The following is a 20,899-nucleotide window of genomic DNA, read 5'->3' on the forward strand; positions in this document are numbered from 1 at the left end:
TCAGCCCCGGCAGGCTGCCTCCTCCTGGTGGCAGCCCAGAGAGTCCAGGCTGCAGGGCACCCAGAGCAATCGCGCCCCCCTTCCTCACCCCTCTCTCTTTCCTTTCTGTCTTCCTTTCTCCTCTCCCTATCCCACCCCTGCCCAAACCGAGAGCACCCTTCTATTTTTCTATTTGTAAACATAATACAAGTTCATTGTTGGAGAAAAAGTCATCAATGCAGAGTGGTAAAAGAAAATAAAGTCTCACCTCCCACACCCAGGTCACTGATCACACCCTGGCCTTTTCTCTGGGTTGCAGGGAGGTTCATGGTTTTCTGTCAGGAAGATTCTGTCCTACGCAAAGCTGGGCTGGTTTGACTGTTCTCAGTGACCTGTTCAATCTGCCCCAGGCCCCCATGTTCCTTCCGAAGCTGTGGTCCTTGCTTACCCCACATCCACGGCTGGACTAATTGCTTCTTACTACTCAGTGCTGTGGTCAGGTTGGTGTTGTGTTTTGTTTTGTTTTGCAGTTGACAGCTGCTGCACTGGTCATCTTCTTTCTGAATTTGGTCCTCAGGATAATTACTGGGTCCAGGCTCAAATGTGTCGGCTCCAGCTGGCTTCTGCTTTCATGCCATTCTCAGGGGTTGCTCTGGTTGTGGGTGGGGGGATCCTCAAAGCCTGGGATTATCACACTCTGAGTTTTTCATCCCTTCAAGCTTCTCTTCCCTGCTCTGCATCCCTGCTCCACTGACTAGCTTCTTTCTCTCTGACCCATTGTACTGGCTGGTTTGTGTCAACCTGACACAAGCTGGAGTCATCAGAGAGGAAGGAGCCTCAGTTGAGGAAATGCCTCCATGAGATCCAGCGGTAAGGCATTTTCTCAATTAGTGATCAATGGAGGTGGGCCCAGACCATGGTAGGTGGTACCATCCCTGGGCTTGTGGTCCTGAATTCTATAAGAAAGCAGGCCGAGCCAGTCATGGGGAGCAAGCCAGTAAGCAACACCCTCCATGGCCTCTGCATCACCTTCTGCCTTCAGGATCCTGCCCTGTTTGAGTTCCTGTCCTGACTTCCTTTGATGATGAACAGCAATGCTGAAGTGTAAGCTGGATAAACCCTTTCCTTCCCAGCTGGCTTTTTGGTCATGGGGTTTCTCCCAGCAATAAAAACCATAACCGAGACAGCCAGTGAGCCCTTTCAGTGCACTGCCAAGACCCCCTCCCTTTTCGGGACTCCCTCCTGCAGCTCACACCCCTCCCAAGCCCTCCAGCTCTTCTGTACATTCTCTCACGACAGAAGCTTGCACACAGAGTTCCCCCGAAAGTTTTATGTGTTGAAGGCTTGAAGGCTTGGACCACAGCTGTTGAAACCAGTCTTTGAGAAGTCACTAGATGACCAAGAGGCCAATTTTATCAATGGGCTATAAAGGCTGGGGCCTGGTTGGAGGGTTTGGATCTCAGAGAGTGGAGGGTGTCCTTGAAGGACACATCTTGCCTGACCCTGGGAGCCAAGAGTTCATGTGTTATGTGATGGTCACCTGCATCCAAACAGTAGCCTGCCCTGGGGTGCCATCCTTCTGATCTGACCAGCTAGTTTGCAGTGCTTTCTTGCTACCCACTTAAATCCAGTTCATCCCAGACCCATGACTCTCCCTCTGGCCACCGTCTGTTCTTCACTCCCAGGCTGCTCTGTGGCTTTGACCAAACCCGCTTCCACTCCACCCCTTGCCTCCTGGTGAGTCCTCCCTCACCTTGTCCCAGCCATCATGGTAGTGCTCCTCTCAGATTGCTGTCTTCTCTGGGCCCTGGAACTCACTGCCTTCTACTTCCTCTCCCACAAGCTCATGGGCATATCTCCATCTGCTCTGGGGATGCCCTTCCTGCTGGAAAGTTCCAGACCAGATATCACTTGTGAGGTGGGGTCATTGGGCCCATTTTATGTATGAGAGTGTAAAAGGAAATTACCTCCCCGGGGTCCTACAGCCAGCAAGGATCCCACACTTGCCCACTATGTGTGAAAGCCACCACACTTCTGTTGTGCCTTGACTCTGGTGTGTTCCCTTAAGAACTCACATTGCGGGGCTAGGAGATGGCTCTGTCGATAAAGTGTTTGCTGAACAAACATGAGGAGCTGAGTTTGGGTAACCAACACCCACATTAAAAAAAAAAGTCAAACCAGTCAAATGGCTCAGCAGGTCAAGGCACTTGCTCCCAAGTCTGAGGACCTGTGTTTGATTCCCAGGACTCACATGACACACACACACACACACACACACACACACACATTTTATAAATAAATGCAGCAAAGAAGCCATGCACAACAATACTTACTTATAATCCAAGATCTGGGGAGGCGGAGATAGAAGCATCCCTGGGGCTTGCTGACCGCCAAGTCTCAGTGAATCTGTAAATGCCTTGTTCAATGAGAGACCCTGTCTTAAAAACAATAAGGTGGAGGACACCCTGATGCCTTCCTCTGGCCCCAATATGCATGCACACACATGCACACACTCGTGAAGATGTACATGCATGTGCATGTGCACACACACACATACTTGTGTTGCAGCATGATTCCCAGCATAACAGCCTGGGAAGGTGGTAGGGTTGTTAAGGAGTGTTTGAGTTATAATGTTCCATCCTCAAGGAGAGACAATGCCCCTCTAGCATCACCGAGTAAACTCCGTGGAGTCATCACCACAAAGCAGGTATAAAGCACAGCAGCCCCTGGAGGTCTGCCTTTCATACATTCCCTGCCCCCTCCTCTTTCCCAACAATAGATGGAGCAGAACCATGTCCCTGGTCTTCTCCAGCTTCAGGAGCGTGAGGCAGCATACGCTTCTCTTTATGAATTACCTAGTCTTGTGCATTCTGTTATAGAAACAGAAAACAGGTGGAGACAACTTCCCCCAGTCCACACCTGACTCATTGTAGCGCCAATGGATGGCAGTAGCACTTTCCAGAAGCATGCTAGCTCTAAAGCCTGGGTGTGAGGATTCTATTACAAGCATGGAGGCCTGACTCAAACAAACTTCAGCACAAAAGGAATAGCTCTTGGCTTCCTAAATGCACTTCTGTGACTAGGAAGTCTAGACTTCAGGCAGGGTTGGATGTAAAACGTGGTCTCAACTTCTCTGACCCTTGCTTTCCCAACAAGGTACACCGGCTGCACTCTCCCCTCCTGTTCCTCCCTTGACCTCAGCAGGAGACAGGCTCTCGTGCTCACAGTCCAAGTAAACGCCCCAAGCCTGGATCTCCTGTCCATCTCAAACTAGTGCAGACAGACCCAGGCGACTCGTTTCCATTGGCGCTGGGACTGTGTGTCCTTCTGTCTTAGGCCAGAGAGGAAGGACAAATGGTTCTGTTGTAGGAGGAAGAACAGATGCTGGGCAGGCGGAAGCCATAGAGGCTGCAACCCTGGGCAGCTGCAGCAGGCTAAGCCTTGGCATGGGACCCAGGGGCAAGCTAGGCTCTTCCTGTGACACACAGGGCTAACCCCACAGCAGCCTCACTCTGCCCGTGTTTCCTGCAGCCTGGTTGGGAGGTTCGAGCAAAGGCATGCTCTGAGGGCCTTCATTTGCTGGAGCTTAGATGAGGCTAAAAGTGGAGACAATTAGCAGCCTGTTTCCTCAGGGAAGCTGCTGGAGAACAGCAGGGCACTCAGTGAGTTCATCTTGAATAATGAGCGACAAAAACAAGGCTGGGAGGAGAAAGAGCAGGCAGAGCCCAGTGCACAGAGGACTCTGAATGCATCTTCCAGAAGATGTTTCTGGAAGTAACTCTAATTGGCTGCTCTTCTTATCCCCACCAGGGTCTTGCCTACCACCCCAACTCCACATACAAACTAAGAAAATTACCATGCTTTGGACATCCTCTGCCTTGCCTCCAGCCTCTTCCTCTTAAGAGGCCAGGTTAACTAAGGTGAGGCAAGAGTCAGAGGCCAGGCCTTGGGCTATGCAGAAGCCAAGACAGGAGATAGAATTGTCCCCTGCCCAATGGCAAGAGCTGGCATCTCTAGAGTTGTGGTGTTTCTATATCCTATCATGACTGCATTTGTTTTGGAAAAGACACACATACACACACAGACCCACACACATACCCATATACTGTCACTCACAGAGACACACATACTTATATAGATTCTCTCTCTCTCTCTCTCTCTCTCTCTCTCTCTCTCTCTCTCTCTCTCTCTCTCTCTCTCTGACACACACACACACACACACACACACACACACACACAGCCAGAACCCTCTGTCACTGGTGTAACTCAGCTGAGCCCACACAACACTCCCCCCTTCCTGTCCTGGCAGAGCTGGGTGGGTATGATAGATAGTGCCTGAGCTGACCAGAGGCCCCATGCTGAGCCCAGAGCTGTAGAGATGTGGCCGGAAGTCATTATTCTGATGACAGGATTGATGGACCTGGGTGAGGCCCCGTCTTTGCAAGATTAAAGTGGGCACTTAGCGTGGCTGGATCAAGTGCCCTCCAGGGGACTGTCTGTCTGCCAAAAGCCTGCAAAGGGTGGGGAGGGCTGCCTTGGCTTTTGTCTCCGCCGTTAGGGTCCACCTGCTGCACGCAGACCAGGCTAAGGGTGTCCTCTTAATGACTCCAATCCACCAGGGCCCAAAATCTACCCCAACAGCACCGTCCTCCACCCCTTTGTTGTCCATCAGTGCTGCCTTTCTAGGTCAGGCCGAGATCCAGATACAACACTGCCACGTCAGCCCCTGCCTTCTGTCATTAGCAGGTGTTTATTGTAATGCATTTTAAAAAGCATGCAGTTAGCACATTTTACCCTTGAGCCCACAGATACCGTGGTGATGATAAATGTTCATTTTAAAATGTAAATAACAGGGAGAGTGGTACTCGGAGTGCTCAGCCCAGGGGATGTGCCTCAACTGACTCTGTCAGTCCACAGGCGCTGGAATGGAGTGACCTGAAGGTCCTGAGCCCAAGGCCAGGCTCTCAGCATGACTCAGAGTCACATGGCACATGAGATCAAAGGACCTGGTTGGACTGAGCCTCAGAGACCTCAAGGCTGCCCAGGACTTGGGGATCACCTCCCCACAATTAGAGACAGAGACTTTACCTCTAGGAAACCCCAAACCTGTCTTCAAAAGATGCTCAAAACCTATTACCATTCTTGGTCCATAGGAGGGGTTAAGACTGACCCATCACCCCACATTCCCACTTTATGCTGCAGGGCAGGGTAGGCTCTGCTGAAGCCTCAGTTTCCCTTCCCTTGAAATGCAGATGGCAACATAACTGCCTTGCAAGAGAAGATTTTCTAATTTTTCATCACAATACGATATCCACTTATGACGGTAGATAAGGCAGGTACCCTCACTTGATAATTACATGTATTGGAACTTCACATTACAGCCCACGAATATGTACAGTCATCTTCTATGAGTTACATAATAGCATTAATCATAAAATACACAGAAAGAGAAAAATAAGATTATCAAAATGTAAAACTTATAGCATAAAAACTTTAAGTTGGAGAATATCTAAAAAAGTAAAGGATGCCTAAAGTTCAAGGGCCTAAAGCTCTTGTTGGGAAGACAGCATTCCTCCAAATCACCTGTAGGTTTTCCACAACCCTTGTAAATAGCCCTAGAGGGTTTCTTTGGAAAATTTGACAAGGTGACCTTAAAATTCATACGGAAATTCAAGGGGCTCCAAATAACCAACTCTTGAATGAAAAACAAAACTGAGCACTCGTGTGTTCTACTGTGAAAACTTACAAAACACCCGTGTGTTCTACTGTGAAAACTTATAAAGCACCCATGTGTTCTACTGTGCAAACTTATAAAGCACCCATGTGTTCTACTGTGCAAACTTATAAAGCACCCATGTGTTCTACTGTGCAAACTTACAAAACACCCGTGTGTTCTACTGTGCAAACTTACAAAACACCCATGTGTTCTACTGTGCAAACTTACTATAAAGCCACAATAGCAGAGAAAACTCCTTAAGTAAGGGGCTTGGCTTTCAAGCATGAGAGCTGGAGCTCCACCTCAGAGACCACAGTTTAAAAAAAAAAGTTGGGTGTGGTGGTGAGCGCTTGTAATCCCAGAGCTGGGGAGGCAGAGACAGGCAGGTCCCTGGGACTTTCTGGCCAGCCAGGCTAGCCTAGTTGATGAGCCAGTAAGAGACTGTCCCCCAAAGCATGGTGTGTGGAACTTGAAGAATGGCACCTGGGGTGACCTCTGGGTTCCACACGTAGGTGTACTCACATGAACACAAACAGGTACAGGTACGGATGCACACACACACACATACACACACACATACACACACACACACACACACACACAGAGAGAGAGAGAGAGAGAGAGAGAGAGAGAGAGAGGGAGAGAGAGAGAGAGACAGAGAAACCCATGACTACACCAAAAGACACTGAGTTGTACATCTCATATGATGGGTGGGTTGGTGTGTCAACTTCATCTCATCACATCTTACCATGTTTTAAAATCCTTAGCAACAAATTGAAGGGAAGGAGGTTAGTGGTTGTGTCTTTGTGCACAAACTGAGTGCTGGCTATGGATGATGGCCCTACTATCCTAGAGGCACCTAGGAAAGGGACTGAGCCCAGAATTTTGTGTGGAGTTGCTGGGAGTGGGGGTGCACACACACACACACACACACACACACACACATCCCAGTTTTCCTAACAAAGGCCCTTTCTCTGTGTGCTTGTCTTTTCTAAGGGAAGGCAGAGGGAACACTATGTGTCTTTGTTTTGTCACACCACCAATGACTTCATCTTTCTTGTCCTTCCCAGAAAAGACGGTGACGAATTTGTTAAAGTTCAGCCATGAGGGCCTACTCTTCCAGCAAAAAAAAATGAGAAACATTCGAAGCAGCTTCTTGCTTTTCAGAGTTATTTTCAGCTATTTCGGGTCTTAGTTGGTGTCTTGGTTGTTTTTCAAGCCCACACCATATGGCCTGAGCTCCATGCTGGCCATTTGGTGTTCTCTGCGTCCCACTGTCGCTAGGGAGACCACAAAGACCTGCCCTGAGTCCCTCCCAGGCTGGAGCTTCTCACAGCACTTCTCAGCTCCCCAACCTTCTGAGCTCACCCTGGGTTCCCCACACCTGGCTACACAAGTCACAAATCACCATTATGAAGGGAAAAACCACACACACAAGTGTTAATCCATTCCCCCAAATTTCTAGACTTAGAGAAAGACGGAAATTGTTTTGATTATTAATTCTTCATTACTTAAGATTTTCTGTACCCTTGGCTGACAGGAGAAGGTCCCAAGGAGTGATGTCCATGTGGTCACTTCTTCCTGAACATCTGCAGTCATTGTGAGAATCTGATTGCTGATGTGTCCTTTCCTGACCCAGACTTTGGATTGCCACAGAAGATGTCGTAAGATGAAGAATAGCTCTATAGCAGTCCAGGTGCAGTAGTGGTGAGCAGGTGATTGGGGGTCGTGCTGTGGTGGATTCTCCAGGCTACAGGCAGACCACTTAGTTCTTGCCAGTGGGCATTGCCAGGCATGAATGTGTGCTTGATTTGGCCAGTCCCCCTAGCTTTCCAGGGAAAGCAGGCACACTGTCACGAAAGCCACCAGTAAACAATGCCAGTAAATTAATAGAAAAAAAGGACGTTATGAAACCCAGTATGTTAGCCAGAGCCATTTATCTGGAGCCACCATCAGTGTGCACTCCGCACCTACCAGGATTGGTTCAAGGGTCTCAGGTGTAAGGGAACAGGCTGGGAGCTAGCCAGGGAGTAGCAGGGCCTGTCAAAAGACAAAGGCAGCCAGTAGTGGTGGCGCACACCTTTAACCCCAGTGCTCCGGAGGCAGAGGCAGGCGGATCTCTGAGAGTTTGAGGCCAGCCTGGTCTACAAAGCGAGTTCAAGGACAACCCGAGCTGCTACACAGAGAAACCCTGTCTTGAAAAACAAAACAAAGCAAACAAACAATAAAGACAAAGGTACCAAAGGACTGTACACAGCCCAGAAGGGAAGACATGGCCTCTAGGATGGGAGATGGGACAGGCTTCCTAGAAGACAGAACATGAGTTGAACCTGAAGGGGTTCTGCAGCTCCAGCTGGCAGGAAAGGACGGTCTAGGAAGAGAGCATAGACTACAGAGGCATGGAGAGAGGAAGCATGGAGAAGAGCCGGAAGTGAACACTGTGAACAAATGGGAGAGCCGGAAGTGGGGAGGGCACCACTCTAGGTAGGTGAGTGCATGACGGAAGTGTTGAGTGGGCTCCGGTCTGGGGTGCAAGTCTAGGCACGGACTCTTGAGAATGAGGTTGGGGACCTGGCTCTTTGCTGGCCAAGAGGCCCAGGCCGATGACTGCACCTGCATGCCTAGGCTTTGGGACTCTGTGGGAGGGCATGGGGGAGTCAGTATGCCAGCTCCATCTGGAGGAAGCAGCTGCTTTAGCCTCAGGTTCTGAACTGCTAAGGACCCCGGCACCTCTGTCCCCATCATGTACCCCACATCACGGACACCAGGACACAGAGGCACTCAGCCAGAGCCTGAATTCTGAGCTCAGCAGAGGCCAGGGCCACAGGAACAGCAATGGAGGGACAGCATCTCCAGTGTAGTAGAGCTGCTTCCTAGAGGTGGCACCTGAGAGACAACAGCAGGCTGGGGTGACCAGCCAGCCGCTGGTGAGCATGTGGGGCCCTGAATTCCTGGGTCAGGCTTGAGACATCCATTGGTTGCTTTACCCTGACTGTCCCTCTAGTCACAGAACTTGTCCTCCTGGTCCTCCAGGTCCTCCTTTGGATGACATGAGTAGAACAGGACCCCACCAATGGAAGGAACACTGGCCCTCTGTGGCTACTGACCCCACTTACAAATGTGTAATCTGAGACCCAGGAAGTATAGGGGGCTGTTCCACAGCCAGTCAGTGAAGGCACATCCCCCCCCACACACACCCAAGACTCACACACTCTATCCTTACCCCGAATTTGTCTCTCAAGCTCACTCTTTGACACAGTTCCCAGAGCCTGCAGAGGAAAAACACAGTGTTTATTTTTGCCTGGTGCTCCCGTTCTGGAAAGAGAGGTGTTTGCTGGGAGGTGTGGGTGACTCACGCAGACACTTGGAGATGGGACTGGCTATTTTTGCCCTAGACTCTGGAGGAGGGGGTGGGTGGGTAGCATCTCTCCAGGGTGCCTGTCACTAGGACACAGGTGTTCAGGATGACTCAGTTGCAACAAGAGGCAGAGCCCAAAGGTCCAGCATTGACAGAAGGTGCCCGTGCAGTGACACCCTCAGATGGAAGGGACATACCAAGGGAGGTAAACACTGCACACACGTCCCCAGGCAGGCTCTGGGGTGACTGAGTTGACTGTCAAAGGCAGGGTCTCTGGTCCTCTCCACTGTTTTGCTGGGGTCCCAGAGTTGTAAGGAGGACTGTAGTCTTTTTTTTTAAAGATTTTATTTATTTATATGTATACACTGTTCTGCATACATGTTTGCCTTCAGGACAGAAGAGGGCACCAGATCTCATCACAGATGGTTGTGAGCCACCATGCGGTTGCTGGGAATTGAACTCAGGACCTTTGGAAGAGCAGCCAATGCTCTTAGCCTCTAAGCCATTTCTCCAGCCCAAGGAAGACTGTAGTCTTTATTGACTACAAGTCCCTTCCCACAAGTCTTCAGAGGGCAAACACAAGCCACTGCTCTAACCACCCCACACCCTGCACCCCCAGTGTGAGCAGGCCAAGTCTTGCTTTTGCAGTCAGCTCCCTCATCCTTACACATTCCATCCCAAATCACCTTTTTCATTCTCCTTTCCTTCCTTCCTTTCTTTATTTCTTCCTTCCATTATTTCTTTCCTTCGTGTGAATGTGCTGTGTGTGTGTTTACCAGGGGAACTGAGCATCCCAGGCTCTTGTGGTTCAGAAATCTCATCGCTGAGAATGGTTCTCAGCATCTTATGTTCTGCTAGGGTCTTGCTTCCCAGAAGGATCCTATGCTGGCACTGGGGAAAACTATAGGGGTCCTATTGGCTAATTTTATGTCAGTTTGATACAGATTAGAGTCAACTGAGAGAAGGGACCCCGGTTAAGAAAATGCCTCCATAAGAATGGGCTGTGGGCAAACTTGTAGAACATTTTCTTAATTAGTAATTGATATGGGAGGACCCAGCCCATCGAGGGTGGGGTCATCATTGGACTAGTGGTCCTGAATTCTATAATAAATCAGACTGAGCAAGCTACCCCTCCATGACCTCTGCACCAGCTCCTGCCTCCAGTTTCCTGTCCTGACTTTCTTCAGCAGAGGACTACAATGTATAAGTGTAAGCCAAATAAACTTTCCTCCCCAAGTTGCTTTTGGTCATGATGTTTCAACATAGCAATAGTATTCCTAACAAGGACAGGGTCTGTTATGGAGAGCATTGGCCTATATCCCACAGTGATCCCCGCACCACAGAACATGGAACTATAACCTTGAGCTTCTCCCTGCCCAATGGAGCAACTTAGCAACATGCTTCCTATCCAGGCCCTGGCAGGACAAGGACGCTTCAGACAGGCTGGGCCAGCTCCCCATATAAGAAAGCCAAGGAGAAGGCAGAGTGGGCATTACGGGGCTGGTGAGATAGCTCAGCTGGTAAAGCATGCTACATAAGCATCATTATCTAATTCCCCAGCACCCATGTAAATAAGCCAGATAAGATGCTCCATGTCTATGATCTCAGCACTGGGAACGATTTCTGGGGCTTGTTGGCTGCCAATCTACTCAAATCAATAGGCTTCAGGCTCAGTGCGAGATTTTTGGCTCAAAAAATAAAATGGAGTTGTACATCTCATATGATGGGTGGGTTGGTGTGTCAACTTCATCTCAACACATCTTACCATGTTTTAAAATCCTTAGCAACAAATTGAAGGGAAGGAGGTTAGTGGTTGTGTCTTTGTGCACAAACTGAGTGCTGGCTATGGATGATGGCCCTACTATCCTAGAGGCACCTAGGAAAGGGACTGAGCCCAGAATTTTGTGTGGAGTTGCTGGGAGTGGGGGTGCACACACACACACACACACACACACACACACACCATACATGAAAGACAGAGAAAGGAAGGATGGATGGATGGACTTGGGGCAATAAGCCAAGGAGCCCAACCTGAGGGACACATCTACAGGGAAGGGTCACTCACTATACTATGACCATGCCCTGAGGACTGGAGTCAGGAAGGGATGTGGCCTGACAGCCTGGTCTTCAGGCAGGCAGGGCCAGTAGCGGTCTGAGGACACCACAGTACAGGAGGCGAAGGAAACGCTGCCAGAGGACTTCCCCACAGAAGGGGCACCGGGTAAGGAAGCCACAGTGGAAGCAGAGACCAGGTGGCATTGCCCGGGCAGGGTGGGCAATCCCAGAAGATGGCACCTCTCAGCCGGGGTGAGGGCAGTTCAGGGAGACCGTGTCCCTGGGTGCTTGTCACTGCATAGGCCTTGGCGACGAGTAGGATTTTTGCACAGTCTAACATTCATTCCCCACAATAAATAAGGGACTTGTTTTCGCCTCACCAGCCACGCAGCTTCCCCACCATCCCAGCTGCCACCCAGCTGGTCAGCCCTGCGGAAGCAGCCAGGTCGCCGCTGTCACCCCTGGCCTCCAGCCAGGCGCAGACTGAGCTTTCTCCTCGACGCCCTGACACCCAGCCTCCTCCATCTGCTACTCCTCCTGTCACCTCCAATAGTGTTGCCCATCCATCCATCCATTCATTCATTCATTCATTCATTCATTCATTCATTCATCTGTGTATCTGGCAAGCACTGGCAGAGTCTGCTCAGCGTGCTGGGAGGGCAACCATGAACAGAAACAGGCTAATTAGCAGCTGTTTGGGTACAGAGGACATCCAGGCTGGGGGCCCCAGGAGCCAACCACATGTTAAAAGTGCTACGGCTTCAATCTAGCTTGAACCCTCTAGAGCTCGTGTTGCAATTTATTACTTATTATGAGATGACTTACATGGTCCAGGGTAGACAGGGACCAGGCAGCAAGTACCATGTAGACCTTCAGTCAGGGAGGAGAAGGAGGCAGCCAGGGGGAAGACCCGGAAGTGTCCAGTGAGAGAACAGCCAGCCCTGAGGTGGAGATGAGTACAAGCATCTGAGCAGAGGTTGCATATTTCATTCCTAAGGATGAGGATGGCAGGGCTCCATCCCACATATACACGAAAGGGGAGACTTCTCATGTTACACAGATGGGTTTGGGGTCTACGGGGTGGGCCCCTCTAAGCCAGCAGAAAGACCAAGGCAGATCCTCAGATCTCCAGGTCTACTGAGCTGGGCATGTGTGCTCAGAGCAATCCACGCCTCTTCAAGCCTACGGAGGGGGCATGGGGAGAGAAGGCTTGAAAGGAACTCCAGCTTCACCCTTCTGCTATTTCCACCCACCTCCTACCCCCTCTACCTGTTCTCTCTCTATAGCACCCCGCCCAGAGGACCCTTTAAAATCACTTCCTCTATGTGGTAGGTTGACACAGGGGAGCAGGGACAGTAGAGTGAGTATGTGCTAAAGGGGAAGATCAGGAGCTGCAGGAATAGAGGAAAATGGGGTGGGAGGACGGGGTAGTAGGTGTGTTAGCCAAAACTAAGGAGACATTAAAAGCCTTACAGAAACCCTTAAATTAGTAAGCTAGTTCAAAGAAACTTTTAAAGAAGAAGTTTAAATGGAATTATCCTGCAAGGGTGGAGAGTGCTACCCTCAGGAGACACGGGTCATAGATGAAAAATGTTTTATGCTCAGTTCCTGGGTACAGTCAGTCCTGGAAGGAGGCCCTGGTGTCAGAAGCTGGAGGCAGCTGGTCCCGTGTGTCTGAACCAGAAATCAGGGACCAGTGAATGCTCTGGCCAATTCCTTTTCCCATTTTTGTTCGACTTTTAAAGTGGGTCTTCGTGCCTCACTTAATGCCGCATAGATAACCCCTCACAGGCCTGCCCAGCCACCAGCACAATCTGTCAAAGCCCTCATGGATGTGCCCAGGGGCTGTCGTCTGGGTGGTTCTGGAACCTGTCAAATCGACAATCAATGTCAACCATCACACACACCATGAGGTGAGCGGTTTTTCTCCACTGGGCAGTCTTACCATGGTGTGCTCCTCGATGCAGGTTAGACCCCGTTTTTCCAGTCCCAGACTGAACCTTTGAACTCTCGTAAGCCTTTCCCCTCATAAACAGATTGTTTCTTGTATTTGTTGTAGTGACAAAAAACTGAGGAGCCTGGGAAATGGTCATCAGGATTAATAGCAAGTGCCTTTACTCCTTGATGAAACCCAACAGTCATTATTTTAACTATGAACAACACAGATCAATGCGATATTTCAGTGGGTAAAGGCACCTGCCACCAAGCCTAAGGACCTAAGTTATATTCATGGGGTCTGCATGATGGAAAGGGAGAGCTAACTCCCTCAGGTTGTCCTCTGACCTCCATACATGCAGTATATGCATGCATGTGCACATGTGTGCATGCGCGCGTGCTTACGCACGCACGCACACATACACACATACACACATTCATTAAAAATTAAAATATAATGTGGTGCTATATCCCTGGCTACAAAAAGTACTCCTGAATAAATATAGCTGTGCACAAAACTGGTATGCTAAAAATCTGTGCAAATCTAATGAAAGAGTCAAAGATATAGGTAATTAGAGAGGCACACTACGATCATGGGTTGGAAGACTTAGCATAGTAAAGATACCAAATATAAAACTCTCTCCCAAATAAACCTACAGATTTGAATATCCCAGAGGAGTTTTTGGTGGTAGTGGTCATTTGTTTTTTTTGTTTTTACAGATATAGACAAGGTCATTTAAAAATAAAATTCAAGAGTCAAAAATCTAATACTACCAAAATATAATATAGTGAATAAAATAAACAAACCTGTTTATGATCATTGATATCTGGAGGAAAAACAGTCCTCAGTGAGGTGAAGGGAGCTATTTATCGCTACCAGCAAGCTGCTTGGCTCTGAGCTGCTCTGGGTAATACAGATGTTCTGTCTGAGACTCTCGCCTGACTCTTCTGCATGTGTGTCTGTGAATGGCCATTTGGCTTACAGTCTGTGCCCCCTCCATCCGCTTGTGGTCCTTGGGACTGGAGTCCAGCATGTGAACCTGGAATGCAGTGTGCTGAGCACAGACATCCTCTCCCTGGGCTTCCTACCTGGTCCACAAAGATCTGAACATGGCGCTTAGGAACTCGGGTGGATGCTAATTCCATGGTATAGGAAAGAGGAGAGGAGGGCTGGGTGCTAGAGACGAGTGGACAGCATCTTGATTTTGAAGAGAAGGAAGGTGGGGCCTGTGAGCAGGAATCCAGGCAACCAATGACTTTCTATAATGTTCATGTTTCTCAGCAGGCTGGCACGAGGCCTCCGTTACCTTCCCATTCCTTCTAGTTCAGAGAGGAAATGAGACTCAATCTGTCCAAGCCACACAGCAAGTTGGTAGTCAAATAAAAACACAACTAACAATTATCCATTCCCTGACTCATTTTTCAGACGTGTACCCTCCAGGTGCCCAGTACTTCCTAGGCACTGGGATCATGACTTTTTATGTGAGAAACTTTATCCCAGAGCTCACAGCCTTGTGGGGGAGACAGGGAAGAAATCAATAAACAAAAACAAGAACCTCAGTAGATGCCAGAGGCTGTAGAAAAATGACCCCAGTGAAGTCACGCTGAGGGACCCACAGGACAGGTTTGCAGTGTGAACTGAGAGTTTGTCTCCAAGAGACAGCATACTCCAAAGCTCTGGAAGAGAGGGCGTCAGCCACATGAAGTGAGATGGGGGGTTCCCAGCCGTGAGACTGTCAGCCACGTTGCCCATGGAAACTGCTTCCATTGTCTGAGTCCACTCACCTGTCTAGACAGCATTTAACTCCCCAAAGTTGCAGAGGGACCCAGACGAGGAAAAGCCCTCTCCTACCTGCCGCCAACATTTACTCAACCGTTATTCCAATAATGTCCTCTCTCTCAAGCCAGGGAACTTTTTTCTACTCTGCGTGCTGTATTTGACCTTTGTAAAATGATGTATATAGATATAGTAGAATTATTTCTATAATAAATTCACATCTCCATTATCTTATATACCTTTTTTTAATGGTGAGAGCACCTACAGTCTTCTGCCACGGTGAACTTACAGTATACAGAGAGCTGTTGTTGTTAACTGTAGTGGAGGAGCCTTCCCTCTGCCCCTGACATTTCCCCAGGTGAGTGAAACTCAAAGTCCCCAAGAAGAGGCTCGCATTTCTCCGCTCTCTGTTGCCACCCTTCCCCAGGGCTCCAAGTGTGGCTGGCTGTGGGAGTGGGGACGAAACAGGCAAAGAGGCATGCTGGGAGGGAAGTTGTCACTATTTTAAGAAATTTTCTTCCTTCGAGACCCAGTTTGCCAGTGCATGCCCCTTCCTTAGTTTTCTGTCATCTGTCTGATTGATACAGTCGTGAATATCACCACATTGTGTTGTACTGTAAATAAAGATGCTATAAATATGCATGCAATTGTTTGCAGGGCAAGGAAGACGGTCTGGTGCGCTGGTAGGAAGCATTTATGGGTCTGCACTGTGGAGCTGCCTGTTTTCATGAAGTGTGGAGCTGTGTGTGATCTAGTGGCTCATATTGTATTTCTTAGGTTTAAAGCCATTTCATAATTTATTATTATTGTTGTTGTTTCCCAAGACGTGATATCTCTGTGTAACCCTGCCTGTCCTGAAACTCGCTCTGAAGACCAGGCTGGCTTAGAACCACAGAGATCCACCTGCATCTGCCTCCCAAGTTCTGGGATTAAAGGCGTGCTGCACCAGCACTGCCCAGCATCTTATTTTATTTTTTAATTGCATGTATATGTTATGTGTTTGCACATGGGTATGTTCATATGAGTGCAAGTGCTGACAGAGACCAGGAGAGGACACCGGAGCTTAAAGGTGGCTGTGAGCTGCCTGATGTGAATGCTGGGAACCCAACTCGGGTCCTCTTTGCAGGAGCAGTACATACTCTTAATCGCTGAGTCGTCACTCTAGCTGTGAGAGCATTAAAAGCTTTCCAGCACCGTATCATTGGTGACAGGTGTACTGAATATGGCTTTTCTGAAACAAGGACCCAGTTGTTATGACATGAGGGGGCGGGTGAGGTTGACTGAGGTGGAGGGCAAACATGTCATGCAGACAGAGCTTAAGTGAGAAGTTTTATTAGAAAGGGGAGTGGGAAGAGAAAAGAGGTAAAGAGACACAGAGACAGAGAGAAGACAGAAGAGAAGGAGACAGGAAAAGTCCGGTCTGCCCCAGGGGAACAGCGGGAAGAAAGAACAGAAAGAGAGCGTAAATGGACGGAGGTCTTTCTTTGAAAGGGGTCCAGTGCACCAGGGTCCTGCCTGAGTGCATTCTGCCAGGTGACAGGGGCAGACCAGCATAATGCCTGAATCCTTACACCGGCTCCTGGAGGCAAAGCTGCATGAGTGAAGTGTGACGCTGAAGTTGTATAGACTGGTGATGTGGGTGTGGGCAGCTAGCTCAAAGGTCTTCCTCTAAAGGAGCCAGGTGGGTGAGCCTAAGTGATGAAGCAGTAGTTTTATGTGTCCCCAACACAGGCTAACCCATCCTCTATGGGGAATCAAGCCCTGACCACAGCCTGAGGAAGGTCATGAGACTCAGCCACAGCATGTCCAGGCGTCTGTTAACAGATGGCACCCATTCGGAAAGCCCCAGAGGCTAACTGGGAAGGTGCTATGGCCGGGCATCTGCCCGCTGACCTTGCTTCCTCTTTCTATCCTCTTGATGGACAGCGCCTTTTCAGAAGTGGAAAATGGCCATTGTAATGAAGTCCCGCATATTACTGCTTTCTTTATAGGATCATGTCTTTGGTGTTGAACATGAAAAGCCTAAGATCACCCGAGTTTTTCTGCATTCTCTTCTAAGAGTTTATATGTCTGTGTTTTACATTTAGATCTACAGACCAAATTGACTTGATGTTTGTGAAGAATGTGATGTCTGTGTCTATAGTCAATACTTTCTTTTTTACATTTATTTAGTGTGGAGGAGGAGAAGGGGGCACACTCATGCCATGCACCTAGGGTCAGAGGGCAACTTGCAGGATTCAGTTCTTTCTGTCCACCATGGGAGTCCCAGGATTAGGACTCAGAATTTTGGGTTTGGCAGCAAGCTCCTTTACTCACTGAGCCATTGTGCCAGCCCTAGATTAATTTTTTGTATGAGAATATACAGGTGTTCTGGCATCACTTGTTGCAGAGGTGATATACTCTATATCTGTTGCTTTTGTTACTTTGTCAAAGACCAGAGACTGTATTTGTGTGGGGTCCATTTCTGAGCTGTCTGGCCCTTGTCTGTTCTTTCACCGGTGTTACAATGTTTTATTTTATTTTATTTTTTAGTTTTACAAGACAGGGTTTCCCCGTGGCTTTGGAGGCTGTCCTGGAACTCACTACAGAGACCAGGCTGGCCTCGAACTCACAGAGATCCGCCTGCCTCTGCCTCCCAAGTGCTGGGATTAAAGGCGTGTGCCACCAACGCCCAGCCCAGTGTTATAATGTTGATTGCTGCTGATGTAGAGAAGTCTTGAAACCAGGAAGTTTCTGTCTGCACGTCTTGCTCTCCATCTGGCTGTGTGATGACTGAGGACAGAAGCCCGGAAGAGCGTGGCCTAGATTGTCAACAGTATTAGTTTCGTATTCACCAGATGTGGATGAGGGTCTCTCCCTTTCTGCTCTGCTGAGGACATCCATGTTACTCACAGCTTTCAGTTTCTCCCTCAAGTTCTGGAGACAGGTCACTGTCATCTTAGGAGCAGACAGTACAGGGCAGCCCCCTCCCTCTGACTGTTCCAGCCACATGTCAAAGATCTAGTCTGCAGTTCAGCCCTGCTAGACTCCCAGCTGTGCTGAGTCCTCCCCCACCCCACATTCCCCTCCAAGACTCTCTGGGGACCTTGCTGACAACTTCCCTGGGTATTGTGAAAGAAGCAGAAGTGAGGCCATAACCCTGAGACTGAGCCACATGTACCTCTTCCTGGAGCCTCTCTACAGAGGAGGCGAGCCCCAGGTAGATAGCATAGTACGCACAACTGTGTATGCATAGCCCTTGATGTATTAGTTACTTTCCACTGAAGGAAGCTGTTCTGACTCGCTCTCCCGTAGGCTGCAGTGCACCATGATTGAGAAGGTGTGGCAGTGTGGCCCCCATCTGAGAAGAGAAGGTGCAGGGGCTCACGGTGGCACCATCTGGGGTCAACAGGCTTGGGCGTCTCTGCGCCTACAGCCTTGCTGCCTTCGGCAAGCAGACTTGCTCTTGTGCTACTTTGAGGTGTTCTGTATTCCTAGAATCTCCAAAATCCTCAGGGTTCCTTACAATCCAGGCTTCTCTTTAAGGCATCATATACAGTTCATTCAAAGTTCCATGCAGGGGATCTGACCCTGCTACACATGGCCTGATTTCATGGGCTTTCTTTATGGAACATTGATTTACAACTCTGCCACTTGTCATTGCCTGCAAAATTGGTACCACATGAATTTTACCAAGCTTTGATGCCAGCCCTGGTCACAGCTGTAGTAGTTTGCAAATGCCTACACGGATGAACCAGGGAAGATACTTGTGTTGTTTGAGCAAGATACGCTAGAGGCTCCATTTTCCCAGACACTTTCCAAAGGAAAATCTTTCAAATGTATTTGTATTTTACAGCTTGAGGTATTCCATGGGAAGGGTCTCAGCAGCAAAAATCTTTCCTGTTGTTGCAGTACAAACTGTACAGTTTCTCATTGACAACTATTTCTCTCTGATCCACCTGTCTGCAGCTTCAAAAACACTCTTTTCTTGGCCAAGCTGCACAGTTTTCACATCCTTTTGCTGTACTCTTTGCAAAATTATCTCTGCATATTTAGCTAAAAGCAGCAAGTAATAACCATGCTGCAACCTGGATGCGATACAGTCTTGAAATATCACCAACCAAGCCATTTAATCCATTACTTTTGACGTCAGCGTCACACACGTTTTCCAGACACTGACAGAATGTAGCCAAATTCTTTGTCTGAATACAACAGAAACAGCCCCTATTTCAACCCGATGGAGTTGTTATTCCTGTCTGAACCCTCGTGAGCATGGGCTTTACTGTTTGCGTACTATCCACATTGTGATTTAAACTTCTATCCAAGTGGTCCATTGAGCTCTCTAGGACTTCCCCACCCCACATCTCCAACCTCTTCCACATCCCTCCCCTAAGCCATTTGCAAAGGCCTGTGGACCACATAGTCAGGTTCATCACAGCAACAGCTCTACTTCTTGGCACCAGGTTTCTGCATTAGTCACTTTCCTGGTTGCCATGACAAAATGCCCAACAGAAGCAGCATAAGGGAAGAAAGATTTGTCTTGACTCTGAGCATCAGGGTATTTTAGTCTCTCACGGCGTGACAGCATGGCTCCTGGCCAGGGTGACAAGAACTTGTGACCTTACATGGTGACCAGAACAGAGAGTAGAGAACACGTATTAGAGCATTGGTGGCCACTACCTTCCAAGACTACTCTTCGTGCCCTATTACACTTTCCCCAGCTAAGCCCCACATCCCAAAGGTTCGATGATCTCCCAGAATAGCAGCGCTGGCTGGCTGGGAGCCAGCTTTTCAAACACTAAGCCTGGATGGGACATTTTAAATTTAAACCACAGCACCCATTAATGATAATGAACTTGATGATTGTTAAGAGAAGCTTTTTCTTGTGAGAAACCGTTCCGCCCGCCAGTCGCCTGGGCTCTGCCGTGCCAGCCTGGTTCTAGATCCGCATGAGTCCCAAATAAACACACAGGAGGCTATATTCATTATGAAGCTGTTGGCCTTGTTTGTCTCTTACTGGCTAGCTCTGCTTTAAGTAATTACCCCATAATTGTTAATCTAAGTATGTCTCTTACCGGAGAATAGTTCCAGGCTTTCTACCCCCAATGGCGTTACATGTTGACTCTCTTGTGTTTCCCCTTCCCAGAATCCTCCTCGACTCCTAGTCCCTCCTATCTAGGTTTTCTATTGGCCAGACAGTACTTTATTGACAAATGCACAGGCAAATAACAGGACTTCCCCAACAGATGATAATGCTTGATATCTTGGTTTTCTATGTGTTTGTTAACTTTGTTATAAAATGCCAAGACAGAGTCAACATCAGGGAGAGAAGGCTTATTCTGGACCTCAGTTCCAAACACAGCCCATCATGGCAGGCACATCAAGGCAGCAGAGCTTGAATCAGCAGATCACATTGCATGCACAGTCAGTAGACAGCAATGAACCCATGCTTTCCCCATTTATACAGTCCAGCGTCCCATTCAAGGCAGGGTTGAGACCCACAGTGGGAAGATCTCCATACATCAATTAATATAATCAAGATAACTCCCACAGGCATGCTTAGAGGCTCATCTCCTAGGTGGTTTGAAATTCATCAAGTTGACAATGCCAGCCCTTGATGATAAATATACCATGTCACATGGGCACAATTTTATACATACATGTTTATCACTTCTCTTGATTGAATCACTTTCTCTTGTCTTTGATCTACTCTGATCATTTTTGTTCCCCATATAGCTGGGAGCATAACACATGTACATGCATACATGTACACACACACACACACACATACACACACATACACACACATCCTTCATATATAATAGTCTGCACCAACTGGTCTAGATTTATATAAGCATGTACCAGTGTTCACACAATGATAAAATCACCTAATGATGCATTTCTCAGTCATTAATAAACTCATTTCCTAAATCTCCAACAATTAGGCAATATGTTGCTACATATTGCTAGTGAGTTATATAGGAAAAATTATAAATAAAAGCAAGGAAGCCATTTGCACAGAAGTCAAGATGCTTGTCCACCAAAGACAAGGGTGAATAGTGGATCTGCTGGAGGGAAAGGCTCGATAAATTTTAATACC

At 48.4% G+C, this 20,899-nt stretch overlaps 1 protein-coding gene across 2 annotated transcripts in view; it reads left to right on the plus strand.

Annotated features, from left to right (window-relative positions):
- Rasgef1c (RasGEF domain family member 1C) overlaps positions 1 to 20,899 on the plus strand; it is a 79,755-nt gene that overhangs the window by 20,700 nt on the left and 38,156 nt on the right. The gene's annotated exons all lie outside the window — the stretch shown is intronic.

The sequence above is a fragment of the Mesocricetus auratus genome, unplaced genomic scaffold, assembly GCF_017639785.1.
Source record: "Mesocricetus auratus isolate SY011 unplaced genomic scaffold, BCM_Maur_2.0 Super-Scaffold_100007, whole genome shotgun sequence".
NCBI lineage: Eukaryota > Metazoa > Chordata > Mammalia > Rodentia > Cricetidae > Mesocricetus > Mesocricetus auratus.